General features: G+C 34.5%; 1 pseudogene; it reads left to right on the top strand.

Moving 5' to 3' along the window:
• The first annotated feature begins 691 nt into the window (after positions 1 to 691).
• Positions 692 to 1,623, top strand: LOC101099833 (annotated as a pseudogene).
• The last annotated feature ends 11,278 nt before the right edge of the window (positions 1,624 to 12,901 follow it).

Genomic DNA, 12,901 nt, shown 5'->3' with positions numbered 1-12,901 from the left:
ATTCAAAAATGTCCCTGTGTAATTCAAAAAATATAAACAAATACATATTAGTTCAAAAATGTCCCTCCTTGTGTATCATGTACTGGAGAAATAAAGAAGCTTAGGAATAATGTTACAAAAGAGAATAGGAAAAATGTATGGTACCGTAAAGGTGGAGGTGAGTAGAGAAGAATAGGGAAAGAGGGCACAAATAAATTATATAAATGTGTTCAGGGAACTATATAGATTCAGTGCCATACACATATCTCATAATAATCCTAATTCCCACAATGTGGCTTTTATTAAATAAGGTTTTACATATACACAAACCAAGAGTGAGGCAATACACTTGAAAAAATAACCATAGACAGCTGGCAACATCAGTAATGAAACTGTAACAAAAAGTTATCGTTTAAACAAATATTAAAAGAAGCCCTCATGAAATGCCCTGGCAACACAAAGGTATGATGGTTAGGTGACTGAAGTACGTGATAATGTTCAGCTAGAACTTGTTGAGACAACGAATATTTATGTAAAATTCCAGGTATGTCCTTCTAAAAGAATATCAACAAAAGAGAGAAAAGTGTTTGGAAAGAAAATAAATTGAGATCTCAGAATTTTCATTATAAGTGAAACTAATTTTAAAATAAGTAGGCAAGCCCTACATGATGTACACCTGCTGTATATATGAAATATATGTACGCACGAAAGCATGGCTGCCAAGAACCTTCAGGCGACTGCAGAATAGTACAAGTCCAAGTTTGCTAACCTTTGGGACCGCTAACCTAAGTAATGATGCCCTGAGCCAGGTGAAGCAGGAGTCAAATCAGTACCAGAGACAGGTGCAGTCCCTCACCTGTGAAGTAGTTGTACTCAAAGGAACTAGTGAGTCTCTGAATGCCAGATACATGAAACAGAAGAGAACTTTGCTGTTGAAGTTGCTAACTACCAAGACACTATTGGCCACCTGCAGGGTGAGATTCAGAACAAGAAGGAAGAAATGGCTCATCACCTTCAGGAATACCAGGACCTACTGAATGTTAAGACGGCTCTTGACATTGAAACTGCCAACTATAAGAAACTGGTGGAAGGTGAGGAGAGCAGGATTGCTCTGCCCCTTCCAAACTTTTCTTCCTTGAATCTGAGGGAAACCGATCTGGATTCACTATTTCTGGTTGACACTCTCTCAAAAAGGACCCTTCTGATTATGATGGTTGAAACTAGAGATACAGGTTATCAATGAAATTTCCCAGAATCATGATGACCTTGAGTGAAAATTGCACACACCTGGTGCAGCAATATATAACCAGCAAGAATAAAAAGGAAATCCCTATCTTAAAGAAACAGCTTTCAGGAGCATTTCTGCAATTTTTCAGGAGCGCAAGATAGATTTGGAATAGAAATAGCCTCTAGTTATCAACACTCCTAAAAGATTGAGAAAAAAAGTTTACAACATAATCTATTTTATGAAGAAAACTTGTGCTGGAATGCTTTTTGAAAAGTATTTTTGAATACCATTAAAACTACTTTTTTCCAACAAGTATCTGACCAACTCATTTCTGCTTCAATAAATCTTTGGAAAGCTAAACTAAAATAAAATAAGGAGGCAAGCAATAATCTCTCTCTTTCTCTCTTTCTTACACACACACACACACACACACACACACACACACACACACGTGCGCATGCACACCAAAGAATTTAACTGAAAAGAAACAGCTGTTTAACATAGACAAAGAACAAAAATCACTTTTGGAATTTGTGACTAATTTCCCAGGATGTAATGAAAAAGATATGGAAATTTCCACATCCAAACCACATGAAAAATCTGCAAGATAATCCATATATGGGAAAATCCTACGCAAGAAACAACTTAATCAATTAAGTAATTGTGGGCCAACAGGAAGAACAGCCATCAGATGTGTAGGTGACAGGGCAGTGTGCTGAGCTGGTCATGTACAAAGAGCATTTAAATAAGAATTGTAAACACATAATGTCAAATGTGGTACACAGAAGCTAGCAATTAGAATTCTTGGCATAGTTGCTCAAAAATTAAGGTGAAATTGCTACATTAACTTAGACTTTTTTTCCAGAAAGACCTACTTGATTGTTTCTTGTTTCTCTATTTTGAAATTCTTTGAAAAACTTAAAAATCTAGAATAAAATTTTTGATAAAACTCAAAAAAGATCTTGTGCCATTAGATATTATGGTTAATTTCAATTTTATTATGTGAATTGTTCTGTATAATCCAAGCTTTATACAATGAAAGAAAATTATTTTTAACTTTATTATTTATTCTATGTATAAATGCAAGTTTATTGTATTTATACAATTGAAATATATAATAATATAAATGCAATTCTGGATTTTTTATATTTATGAGCATGTTTTATGTATATTTTTGTAATATACCATTTTAATGCTCAATAAAATATGTCAAACAGATGTTTTTCTATGTTTACTTAGCTTCTCAAACTGTGGAGTCTCATTTCAGTACAAATCATCATTTTAATACTGCCTAAAATTCCGTACTATTTAAACTATTCCTGTTTGTTTATGCTTATTTTTTTTCTAAGTTGGCCCACTGCTTGCCATAAGCATTAATGGTACCCACATGCATGTGTATATGTGCGAGCAAGTCTTCTTATACTTGCTTCTTTATGTAATGTTCTAGTAGTCTGAAATCAAGATCAAAAGGCCATAATTTACTTTACTGATTAGTAGAAGAAATCTCCTATATTTGAAGTTAAATATATGTATCAGAAAATATAACATGGAAGAAAAGCAGATAACGTTCTGAATATTATCAGAAATCAGTAAGAATATTGTAAAAAGGAAAAGGGATCTTGAGTGGGTTTTATAAAATTGAAATCTATTAAGCTAATAAAGGTTTGGAGGAGAACTTAACTTGAGGCATTGCTAAGGTCACCAATTCTTAGACTCAAGAAATATAAAGATAAAAGACTCAAGGAAAGAACAGGACTTAACATATATGAAAACTTTCAGGTGTCAAAATGGTTCATTTCAGTCAAGTGTAATTTTTAAGGTATTTCAGTTAAATGAATGAGTGCTGAAATGTAAACAATATAATTCTTTGTATAATGGTAGGAAAGTAGCAATTACGCATCAACTTGGAATCAGACATCACTAGAACTGAATCCTTTCACTCAGTGGGATTGAGAAAAATGTAGACAAATGAATAAAGCTAAAAGATAAGAAAATGCTCAGTATTTCAATCTATAGACTCTTGAAAATAAGAGAAAAATGGCATTTTTACTAATGAATTGTCCTCATGTAAAAAAAGGTAACTCTCAGTAAATAATCCAATTTCATACATTTATGAAAAGACTTTATTATAATTATTATAAATCAATGTGCTAAGTGTTAAATATGTGAAATATTCATTGAAACCTGAGTAATTAAAAAGAAAACTATAGGGGTACCTGGGTGCCTCAGTTGGTTGAGCGGGCGACTTCAGCTCAGGTCATGATCTCACTGCTCATGAGTTCAAGCCTTGCATCAGGCTCTGTGCTGACAGCTCAGAGCCTGGAGCCTGCTTGGGATTCTGTTTCCTGCTCTCTCTGCCCCTCCCTGACTCACGCCCTGTCTCTCAATACTGAAAAAAAGTTACAAAAATTTTAAAAAAATAAAAATACAAACTAAAAATCATAAGGAGAAATATATGCCAAACAACAGGGCAAAAGACCAGTGCACATGGGTGTAGGTGTGTGTGTGTGTGTGTGTGTGTGTGTGTGTGTGTGTGTGTTTGGATGCTTGAAAATCAAAGAAATAAAACTCAAAATAAAAGGAAATACCAATATAATACTCACTAAACTTTCCATATTAAAATAACTCTGGATTTTAAATTGGAAATCCAGACTTCGTAGCACAACATTAAGGAAAGTGAGTCTAAATTTTATCAAGAAGATAGTAATGATTTTAATTGCATGAGAGCTGGAATGTTTTTGTCTTTGTAGGGCCACCATAATTTTTAAAGATTATTTTAGGAACCACATCCAGCAAACTTTTTCTATCTATCATCTATCTAGGCCTTTGCTCATCTACTACAGAAGTCATCAACTATAATATAAAAATACATAATTTTAGGGACAAGATGAAGTACAAAAAAATAAAAATACTTGTTGAATTACTCTGTGCAGAATGAGCATTGCCTGGGTGATGAAGAACGGGAGGGGATGTCCTTGCTGATATTTGCAGATGTCCTTAATCTGTATGAGCTCACTAATCATTATGGTTCCTTCAGATTCTAAATTTATTTAAGATAATTCAGGAGATGACATCATTATAATTGTCTCTTTCAAATCAAGAGTGAGTTTGATTTAACAAGAGTTTTGGACACTTTCCCTGAAGCAAAGATTATTATTCATGGGAGCTTCATAAAAATCTTGAAAGCTAAGAGATGGATTCTTTCAGTTGAACAAAGTCAGGAAGATTCTGCACATTTTTTAAGGTTGCCTTAATTGTCTCTGCTCCATGACTGATAGCTTACCTCATGAGCTTTGTAAACTAGTTTACAGAGGTTCAAATGCTTAAAACTGAATGATCTTTGAGATCTTAACATTAGAACACAACAAAACGGTGAAATGTTTCCTTTCTGGTTCTGCAAACTAACAAAGAATACATTTCCATTGCATGATATTTGAGGCCAGCCTTCATATCCTTCTCACAAGCCTAACCTATTGCTGCTTAGCCTTTTAACCTCAAAAATTGCTTTTCAATACTATTTTTATAGCTAATATGGTAGATTGATTTCATTTTGAAGCTGTGGTGTCAGTTGATGGCTTGCTTCTTCCCTGGATGATAAACCAACAAATATGAAGCGGTTAATGGAATAAAGTGCCAACTATGCTATTTTCTGCTCAATAAATGTATTGTTGCTATTGTGTATAGTAGATCTCAGGAACAGAATAGATTATCATTTCTTCTTTAGTTACTTAGAGTCTGTATAAAAGGATCAACCTCTGAATTGAAATGAAAAGAAAAAAATAGATAAGCTTTAAACTCAATGTCACAATAGTTGATAGGGTAGAATCTTTCTATAGAAGAGGACCTTCGAGTTGGGCCATGCCTGGTGCATAAGTCTCAAGCCATCACATTGTGTGGTCACTGCAGGAGGCCAAAAGTCCTGCCTGAAATTACAGTGTGTGGCCTCTAATAACTATGTTTTATTTTGAAATATTCTTTATTGTATTCTTTTCCCAAATGAAATGTAGCAATTAAAATCTCTATCACTTGGCAGAAAATGATGAAAATGTCCAGCTTAACTCCTGAAGCACTTCCAGAATCCAAATCATTAATTTGAGAACCAGACTCTTATTCCATATAAGTATGTATCCAACAGTTTTGTTTAGGGTAAATTAAATTGTCTCATTCCTGTCATACTAGCAATAAAAAAAAAAATCAATTCAACCTGTTTTTCTCCATTTGCCTCACCTAACATGGAGCATTTTGAGCAGTTTTCACACAAACAGAATACATCTCAAAATCTTCAACGTACATTGTTTAAACAAAACACACCTATAAATAATAGTTTCATCTCTAGCTATTCTCCTGCACTGCACTGCTTCTAAAATCCAAGATCAGAGACGCTTTATTAAGATCAGAGTCATTATATTACTAAGTTTTGATGCAGGCATATACTTAGAATGACGTCAACTAAAAATTACCCACTCAGAGAAATTAGGTTAAACCTCATTTAAGCTATGAAGATAATACGTTATTTCCGTTGGTTAATTTACTTGTAAATCCTTATTACCCTGATCCTTAGTTGCAAAGAAGTAAATAATCTAAATGTGCTAATCTAATAGGTTAAGTAACATTATCAAAATCTGCATTGTAATGTCTTATTAAACATGAACTATCAAAGTTAGAAAGTAATCAGCTTTCAGAATTAATCTAAATTCAGAGTTTGATTTATATCAAGGCATTTGCAACTTGTTAAGCGAACTGATCTAATCACAAATCGTTATTCAACTTTAATTATATATTGATCTCCTTATTATGAACTGATTAAAAAAATGGAAACTGTTAAAGTACTAGGATTATAGGAGTCTTTAATTTTTGTCTTTATACTTTTCTTTATATATATATATATATATATACATATATGTAGTATTCTGAATATATATATATATATATATATATATAGTATTCTGAAAATTAAATGATTCTTTAAAACCAAAGGAACTCATTTCTTAGGGTTGTATATTTGAAGAGGTTGATTAACATAAGGTATGGTTCACTAGGACATATTGTACAGACCAGAATTATATCTCGTGAAGAGTTTATATACAAGAGTAAATAGAAATATATGAGAAATATATAAACTGAAGAGTTTAATATTAGAATAAATAGGATTTGTATGGCAGATTCACTCTATAACTTGATGTTGGCTGAAAGCTGATCAGGGAGACACTTCTTAGAGACAATCATTTGCCTTGAAAGAAAGATGAAGTATAATTGGATGGAGTAGGCAGACTGAGTCTAAGAACCTGGGGGTGTCCTGAAAGACCAGTCAAGAGGGTCCATAGCTTCACACAGGATAGAAATCAAACACAAACCAGAAAAAGTGAAAGCAGAGTTTATTAAATAGTATAAGTGATAGAGTATAGCAAATGGAGTAACTGAGAGTCTCAGAAAGGAAAAAGGAGAGTGAGTCTCTCCATCGCTTGGGGCTGGGGGTTTATATTAGAAAGGGGTCTAGGGTACATGTTCTTTCAGTAATCCAGGGTAGGGTCTGATCCAAGGTGAGTGACAGGTGAATAGTAGGTGTTATTTTGGGGTAATGATGCCAACATCAGCTGAGGTTTGCTTGAAGCTAATGTCTTGGAACATGTTTGGGATCTGGCTCTAGGATGTTATCAGGTGTTTGAGGCCCTAGAACAAAACTTGGAGAATAGTTAACTTCTTGCTTTCTCCTTGGAGTGGAAACATAGCTTTTTTTTTTTTTTGGCTTATTCAGATGCAAAATATAGAACATGAGTAAATGGGGCCTAATAGAAAAACAGTAGAGATGGAACCTTTCTAAAATGGAGTCCCTTCAGCTTCCCTACCTCAGTAGCACAGAAAGATGTGTCCAGTTAAAAATTATTACATGGGTGAAAGAAACAATGTAGGAAGTAAGTTTCATTATGTGTGTGTATGTGTGTGACTCACAGAGAAAAAGACAGAGAGAGATAGGTAGAGAGAGAGAATATGATGGATAAAAACGAAGTAATTCTTAGGTGAGTAGGAGTAAGCAGGATATTGCAAAAAAAAAAAAGTGTTTGTCTCCTCCTTGAGGTCAGAAATCTGGAATAATTTTACCTCGTATAATTTGTTTGAAAATTATCATAATTGTATGAGTAGGACTAAAACTAGAAATACAACTGAAAAGGAATTTCTTGTCAAAAGTATGATCATAAGACTAATGGGACTCTACCACACAGATCACATTCTCCCAATGTATTCTATAAACACCGAAAGACACAGAATTTTATAAAAGTAGGAATAGTGCTTAGAGGTCACCTGAGATACAAAAAATTCTGATTGTTTTCTCAAATATATATATATATATATATATATATATATATATACACACATATATATGTGTGTGTGTGTATATATATGTATACACACATATATATATGTGTGTGTATATATATGTATACACACATATATATATGTGTGTATACATATATATATATATATATATGTACATATACGTATATATATTGAGCACAAGTGTCAGACTCTTGCAAATGAGGCATGCGGGGCATTAAGAACCGTGACTTAGACCCTGCCCTCAAAAGACTTTCTGCCTAATGGGGGAAGCTTCTACTTACTTCACATGTCTGGGATTGCTTGCAATACACTTAACATTGTCCAGGCTATATTATCTTTAATTCATATGATCAGATGCATGTTTCTGATTTTTGACTTTTGGGAAAATGGAAAAACACCCAACAACTTGACATAGATGCTTGACAGAGTCTCTAGAATTAATTTCATAAAACATATTGATATTCATGCCCAAATCTATATTTTCTGATATAAGATGATATATGTTTTGACACAACTTAAAGGCGGCTACACCAAAGATGATGTGCCTGTTTTGATGACATGAGGGAGAGCAAGGTGGTTCTATGGGTTTCTCCCGTTGCATATTCTTCCATGTCAAACTTTTCCAGGAAAATGATAAACCTTTTATATAAATGTGTTACTTTTCAGCTTTACAGAACAAAACAAAACAAACACTGGACTGGTTATTAGCTACTCTAAGTTTTTATGTGAAATCTAATTTGCTTCCATTCTTTTTCTTAAAATAATACCAAACAAAACAATATCTCCAGCACTTTAGTTGGCAGAGATGAAATATTAGTGGTAAAGGGAAAATGCATATTCCCATGAACATTTTACATTCTTTGTCCAGGAAAGTAACCCTCCCACCCCCAAAAGAAACCTCACTGGCATATTAATGTCTTCTAAATATAGGAAAAATAAACTTCCATAACCTGACTCTTCAGAATAGTATAAAACGGATCACAAATAAATGAATGTGTATAGATTCACTTGAAGTGGTGTGTGGAAACCTTATTTTGTGAAGAGAACTATGTAAAACTAGCTCACATTTCTTTGAGAGTATTTCAGAGACATTAAATTGGAACTGGCTCCAACCTCAAATTCATTTGCTTGATATTAAGGTTAGATTAAGGAAAGACAAAAGAGGAGCCTGAGATATCACCAACATATAACATTTCCTTAAAATAGAATACTAACAAGTGTTCCCAGATAGCTCAATCAGTGAAGCATCTGACTTCGGCTCAGGTCATGATCTTGCAATTGGTGAGCTGGAGCCCCACATCGGGCTCTGTGCTGTCAGCATGGAGCCTGCTTCAGATCCTCTGCCTTCCTCTCTCTCTCTCTGTCCCTTCCCTGCACTCTCTCTCTCTCTCTCTCTCTCTCTCTCTCTCTCTCTGTCTCTCTCTCTCAAAAATAAATAAGCATTTAAAAAGCTTAAAAAAATAGAACACAAATAAATGTGTGGTATGACTGCTAAGGATCTGAGGGCCCATGAGAGATGCTTAAAGTGCCCCCGACTGAGAGGGCTACAATCACTCATCTGCTAAAGTCACTTGCTTGATGCAAAAATTACCAAAAGTTGGTAGAATTTCACTCCTTCCCTAACAAGTCATTTAATACTTATGAAACCAAAGAAACAAACAGTAGAAACACAGCATAAAGGAACAAAAAAGTTGCACAGAATAAAACACAAGCATCCTCAAGCACCCCACCAGTCCTTTTCCACCGAGAACTAAAGCACACTTCATATTGCTTTTTCTTTGAATATCTAAACTTTTTTTTCCTTGCTAAGTAAATTACTGGCTGCCTTGAAATAGCAATTTAATACTTCTTCAGAATGAAGTTCTTTTAAAAAGTGCAGTAATTCTCTGCTGCATCTATTAAACCAACACATGTTTACTTTCTTTGACCGTGGTTATTTGCGCACACCTTAAATGAGTTTCTATCTTGGTTACATTATTCATGTCATTAAATTGCCTTTTACTGAATTTACCTGCCACCTCCTGAGGGGAACAGCCAATTGTCAAGATTAAATAGCTTTCTCATCTCTATGGGATTTACCCCTTCAAAAAAAGCAAAATGCTTGGCTTTTGCTGAAAGCTGAATATTGAGTTTGCCTGCAGGACAACAAAGAAAGTCTCACCGGGGCCCTAATGTATGTTCAATATGGGAAAAATTATGGACTAATGAGTGCAATAGGGCTTCAGCTACTAAAATTGTTCATGAAAAAGTAGGATTGGGCAAAACCTTAAAATTACATATGATTTCATATTTAAATTAAGACCTTTAACCCCGGTCATTATATTATTATACAATGACTATAATTTTTCTAATTGCAGTTAACACATTTCTTTACTTTAAAACAATGCTGATGTTTTGACCTACTAAATCAAGACCAGCAAATACTATGTAATAGAATATGCTTTTGAATCAGGATCCTCAATCTCACATTCCCCCAAATCTGAAAAGAATTCAATACTGGCTAAGCACAGATATTGCTTTACATAGAACTTAGGTTACAAGAAGTTCTTTGAACTACAAAACTGCCTGTTATAAGTGACCACTGAAGAGCTAAGCAATTTTAGTGTCAGGAAAATGAATTTGCCACTTAGTGCTACAGCAGTTTTTGCAAATGGTCTTGTCTGAATCTGTGCATCATAACTCTATGTGTATAGGAACTCTAGAAGGAAATGAAGGACTGGAATAGGAGGAAGAAGAGAGGGAGAAGAGTGGCCTTCTGTTAAAGTCAATTAAATCATAACTTCTTTTGCAAAATGAAACATTGAGAGCCCCATATTTTCAGATTTTCAAATTTCCTCCCAGGGATGGAAGACCATAAGAAGTCAGTTATATAAGTAATTAAACAGTACGACACCAACAAGGTATGCTTTGATTCTCTGGGTTTTGTTTTTTCAAGACCATTCTTTCATTTTGTTCTGTTCTCTCAATGAATTGTCAGTGGAGGATAACTTAAGGAACAACAATCACAGTCTTCATATAAATTTATATTTCAGAAGTTTCTTGTCCAAATTAGCTAATAGGAATGACTACTCTAATTTTTAATTTTTTTTTTTAATGTTGAGAGAGAGAGACAGAGACAGAGACAGAGCACGAGCAGGGGAGACACAGAGAGAGAGAGAGACACACAGGATCCGAAGCAGGCTCCAAACTCCAGCTGTCAGCACAGAGCCCAACATGGGGCTCAAACCCACAAACCACAAGATCATGACCTGAGCCAAAGTCAGACGCTTAATTGACTGAGCCACCCAGGTGCCCCAACTACTCTAATTTTTCGTTCCAATAAACATGTAAATTTTTAAAATAAATACTTTATTCTTTATCCTGTAAAAACTCACAGTAAAAATTAATTATGGTTTTTTTCTTTACCTAATTTAACCATCATTAATATGCTGGCAGCCAGGAACTACAAAGATTTCTGAGACAAATTATAGCATGTTCAAACATACTACTGCAACTTTAAGAATATTATTTCTTCTCTCTTGAATATTATTGCATCACGAGGGATTGCAAATTGTATTTTCATAATAATTTTTTTACAATTTTTATAAGTGTTATATGTTGAGAAGCATCAGCTAAAGTCCAAAATCTTGGACATTTTTTTCTAGAAGAGTAGATTATTAAATTCCACTCTAGAGTTAGATAAAAGTGCTAAAAAGTTCAAAAGAATAGCTCTGATTTAAATTGCATGGTTGTCTATAGAGCCAATTGAAAATAATTAAATATCTATAAATGGAGCAAGATATAATGACATTGAGGAACAGCATGCTTTCTTTAAGACAATCTATATTGCATTAACTTTATTGGAAACCAAGGCAGAGAGTGAATAATGTATATTCATATTTTATTTTGTGAAGTTCATCTGGATTTCATATGCAAACAAAGATGAATCAGAAAACTTGGGAATGATACAACTATCCTTACACTAAAGGAAAGCCCAGTTATGCTAGGTTGAGTGACAGTGAGAAATTCTTTCCTTCTTTTTTAGGTTCTTTGGCTTGTCTAATAATAAAATTGAAAAGGAAGACTAACAAGAGAAAAGCAAATTTAATTTCATACATATGGGAGCCCCATGAAGTATGAGACTCCCAGGCACTCAGGTAATTGAGGTTTGTATACTATCCAGAGCTTAGGAGAAGGGGCAGAGGTCTGGGACTTCAAAGGGAGGAAGACAATTCACAGAGAGACAAGAAGAGCAAAAGTTTGGTAAATAAATGGTTGCCATGCCATACAGAAAAGTCATTGGGATTAAAGTTATCTCTGGTAATTGCTTTGTGGTTCTGGCCCCTATCTAAATTCTTTTAGGCAGTTTAAGGGGGAAGGCATAAACCTTTCCTAAGTCTGCTGGGTCTTAACTGCCTTATGCTCAAAACAACTCACATGTCAATGTGGCACACTTGGATGGCATACTCTGCTCCCGCTCTAGAGTATAGATTAGGAATGGACCAAAGACTTGTAAATTCTCATTTCTTAGAAGATGACAGAATTTCTACATCATCTTGAAATTTCATATTATATTTTGTTTTTAATTTCATTCTCCTGCTTGCCTCCAATGCACAAGTAGATAATGTTTCTATTCATGAAAATTCTATCTTCTACAGATGATTTTTAATGTTGATTTGATTTGAGAGAGAGAGAGAGAGAGAGAGCACAAGCAGGGGAGGGGCAGAGAGAGAGAGGGAGACACAGAATCTGAAGCAGGCTCCAGGCTCTGAGTTGTGTGCACAGAGTCCAACGCGGGGCTCCAACCCATGAGCCTTGAGATCATGACCTAAGCCAAAGTTGGATGCTCAACCGACTGAGCCACTCAGGTGCCCCCAGATTTTGTTTTAAATGAGCACCACAAGAAAAGTGATATCTGTCAATGGCAAGGTATTCAAAAGCCAAAAGACAAGGCCCTGGAAAATGAAATGATTCAAAACTATATGGCCTTTTTGGAATAAGAAAGTAAACCTCTCACAAATTCTGGACCTTAAGAATCACAAAGGTCTTCAATCATTGAATTTTAAGTTTTCAATATATTTATAGCTTCTCTACATTCAGAATATAAATAATTTCAATGGACATTCTACATTCTTTGTAGAATAATTTATATAGGGCTAAATTTACTGACTATAAAAATTACATAATCTGGACCAAATATTTAAAAGAAAATGTGGACAAATAACAAAAATCACCATCCATCCAGTGCACAGTGGACAAACTCATATAGCAAAATTCAGTCTTATTGGACTGATGAGGGAGAGGATGACATTTGGGGCCTCTAAAGCTACTCCAAATTGAGGGAGTAGACTGCAAAAAGCTACAGAGGGGATCAACTCC

Source organism: Felis catus, chromosome D1 (genome assembly GCF_018350175.1).
Source record: "Felis catus isolate Fca126 chromosome D1, F.catus_Fca126_mat1.0, whole genome shotgun sequence".
NCBI lineage: Eukaryota > Metazoa > Chordata > Mammalia > Carnivora > Felidae > Felis > Felis catus.
Note: the sequence above shows the minus strand (reverse complement) of the source record. Positions and strands in the feature narration are given on the sequence as shown.